General features: G+C 50.8%; 2 non-coding genes across 2 annotated transcripts; one reads left to right on the forward strand and one right to left on the reverse strand.

Annotated features, from left to right (window-relative positions):
- Positions 1-1,129: 1,129 nt before the first annotated feature.
- Positions 1,130-1,202, reverse strand: TRNAV-AAC (transfer RNA valine (anticodon AAC)). The gene has a single exon. It is a non-coding gene; the product is annotated as a tRNA-Val (tRNA).
- Positions 1,203-2,664: 1,462 nt separating this feature from the next.
- TRNAK-UUU (transfer RNA lysine (anticodon UUU)) lies at positions 2,665-2,737 on the forward strand. The gene has a single exon. It is a non-coding gene; the product is annotated as a tRNA-Lys (tRNA).
- Positions 2,738-3,465: the final 728 nt, after the last annotated feature.

Genomic DNA, 3,465 nt, shown 5'->3' on the forward strand with positions numbered 1-3,465 from the left:
CCCATTTCCATGGTTAAACACCATGGAATGGGTCCACAGGTGTCCTCCTCAAGCCCCAGGAACACCCCCACCCACACCAGAGGGACACCGGAGGATGGGGGACCCCATCCCAGGTAAGTAGGGTGAGTAAAGCTAGGTATTTTTCTTTTGTTATTAAAGTGCCATTGGGGGCCCAACTTGGGGTCCCCTGCATGGCACAGGGTGCAATGGCCTTGCCCAGGGGACCCTGGCCCCCTCTGCTGGACGTTGGGGTGGTGTGCATGACTCCTCTCTTTTCTAAGACAGGAGTCATGTAGTATGGATGGTTTTCCATCAGAAAATGAAGCTAGGCTGGTTAGAGGCATTTTTTTTGCCTCTAACCAGCCTAACGTTATTTTTTGGTGCAAAACTCCCTTCTCCTGTATACCGCCACCCCCACCCGGCTAACGTCATTTTTTTATGCTAGCCCACCCTTTGCACCGACTTGCGCCATTCCATAAACATGGCGCCCGGCTGGTACTCAGGAATGGGGCAAGCCGGTCCAAAACCTTTTGATGCAAAACTGCATTAGTGCAATTTTGCATCAAAAAGTATAGATATACCCTTCAGTGCCTGAGTTTCTCAGTTTCTCACACTCTCTTAACTCACTCTCAGTGTTTGAGTCTCTCACCCTCTCTTAACTCACTCCTAGTACCTAAGTCTCTCAGTCTCTCACACCCTCTTAACTCACTCTCAGTGCTTGAGTCTCTCACCCTCTCACACTTTCATACCTCACTCCCGGTGTCTAAGTCTCTCACTCTAACTCACTCCCAGTGCCTGACTTTCCCTGATGGTCCCTCAGTTGTTGTCACTTTTGCTTTATGATTCTATGCTCAGAGTCTGGACATTTCCTGCCTGTGTTTGTGTAAAGACTGGTGCCTGCCTGTGTCAGTGCCTGCAGCATGTGCAGTGCCTGTGAGTGATGGAAGCAGCTGTCCTGCTGTCTGACTGTAAAGGGTCAGAGCCCGATGTCTGTCTGTCCTTGAAGGAGATGAATGTATAAAGACATTGTAAATAGAAATGATGTTATATGTGGGTCCTGTGGAGTCCTAGAGCGCATTAGAACAATAAAAGGAGCAGCTGTTGTGAGTTAGAGCTGAAAAGAAAAGTGTGTTTCCGCCCGGTCTCGAACCGGGGACCTTTCGCGTGTTAGGCGAACGTGATAACCACTACACTACGGAAACCCACATGAAACATACCGAGGCAGCTTCTTCTGCTCTGATAAGTGGCTGGAAGTAAATGCAGTGTGGCACACAGTGCACGGAATAGTGCACACTTAGGAGGGCTCTCAGTGCATTCAACTGAATGCTGCAGAGATAGGCCTCTGACTGATCACTCAGCAGGACTGATGCACAGATAGGTCTCAGGGAAGGGATCTCTCACTGATCACTCAGCAGTGCACAGATAGGTCTCAGGGAAGGGATCTCTCACTGATCACTCAGCAGTGACTGATGCACAGATAGGTCTCAGGGAAGGGATCTCTCACTGATCACTCAGTAGTGACTGATTTACAGATAAGAGGTCTCAGGGAAGGGATCTCTCACTGATCACTCAGCAGTGACTGATGCACAGATAGGTCTCAGGGAAGGGATCTCTCACTGATCGCCCAGCAGTGAATGATGCACAGATAAGAGGTCTCATGGAAGGGATCTCTCACTGATCACTCAGCAGTGACTGATGCACAGATATGAGGTCTCAGGGAAGGGATCTCTCACTGATCACTCAGCAGTGACTGATGCACAGATAGGTCTCAGGGAAGGGATCTCTCACTGATCACTCAGCAGTGACTGATGCACAGATAAGAGGTCTCAGGGAAGGGATCTCTCACTGAGCTCCATCACTAACCAGTGTCTGCACTGCTGAGAGGTCTTCGCTCTGCACACTCACAAGTAGATTCTGTATAAACCATTTGTGACTGGTGAACTGGATTGTGCAGGGATCAAGGCTTCCTGTCTGGCGTGAGAACAATGCAATCCTGTATCACGAAGTCCCACAGTAGAGACATCAGTCTTCCCCTCACAGCTGTGACATGCTCACTGCTTCACTCTCACACGTCTCTGTGTCAGTCTCACACTCCCTCACACTCTCCACGGGGGTCTCACTCTGATGCCCACGGCAGTCACTCGGTTCTCTTCTCTCACTTGCACTGTTGGGACATCCCAGCCGCGTTTCCAGCATCAGATTGTTTCCTGTGAGGGTGAAAGGTCGCACAGTCGAGTCAAGGTGGCTTTTTAAATCCATCTGGGGCTGAAGCCCCCTGGTTTGTTCTTTCTCTGCGCGGATTCCCACACAATGTATGTGATGTGTTGCGATGACGTCACCATTGCGTCACATGTAAGTGCTCCAACGTCTAGTGATGGGGTTAATATGCAAATGAGTGGTTGTAAGACTTGAGAACCGCCCGAGCTCCCACAAGAGAGGCCACGTGTGGAATGAGATCGGTGGGGCGCCAGCAGCTGTTAAAGTGGGATTCTAGGCGCTGGCTTCAGTGAGGCTGACTCTGGCTGTGTGTGTTGTGATTGGATGACAGCTCAGGTGCACCCAGGGGTAGGAGGTGGACCCCAGATATGAATAAAACAGGAGCACCATGTCTGCTTAAATAGGTACAGAAAGAGGGGAGGGGGGGCCCACAGCAGTCAGTCTGCAGCCCGGATAGCTCAGTCGGTAGAGCATCAGATTTTTAATCTGAGGGTCTAGGGTTCAAGTCCCTATTCGGGCGGAACAGTTATTTTTAATTATATATATATTTTTTTAACATTTACCTGTTATTAAACAGTATTAAAATGATCAATGAGTTTTTCCTGCTTTTCACTCTTTCATCTCTCTCTAACATTTCCTCTGTTATCACTCCGGTTTCTTAAACCCAGCAGCGCCCCCTGCTGACATTATAGCAGTTTTCAGTGACGTTTCATAGTCAGACACTGGTTTGTGCCACGTGGCGCTTCCTTGCCTCCACTAACCACGGTGAGAGAGTGAGTCTGGTGCAGCCACAAGCACAGCACCAGATTACCCCCCACAGACGCCCTCAGAGTTACTCACAAACCACAGACCGCTTCCCCAGGAGACACAAGCACAGCACCAGATTACCCCCATAGACGCCCTCAGAGTTACTCACAAACCACAGACCGCTTCCCCGGGAGACACAAGCACAGCGCCAGATTACCCCCCACAGACCCCTCAGAGTTACTCACAAACCACAGACCGCTTCCCCAGGAGACACAAGCACAGCGCCAGATTACCCCCCACAGACCCCTCAGAGTTACTCACAAACCACAGACCGCTTCCCCAGGAGACACAAGCACAGCACCAGATTACCCCCAACAGACGCCCTCAGAGTTACTCACAAACCACAAACCGCTTCCCCGGCCGCACAGATGCGGCTCTGAGCCCAGATCCAGCAGTGGGTCCAGATGGGAGGGGGTGCAGCACTGTGGTGTCAGGCTGTGT

The sequence above is a fragment of the Pleurodeles waltl genome, unplaced genomic scaffold, assembly GCF_031143425.1.
Source record: "Pleurodeles waltl isolate 20211129_DDA unplaced genomic scaffold, aPleWal1.hap1.20221129 scaffold_86, whole genome shotgun sequence".
In the NCBI taxonomy this organism is placed as follows: domain Eukaryota; kingdom Metazoa; phylum Chordata; class Amphibia; order Caudata; family Salamandridae; genus Pleurodeles; species Pleurodeles waltl.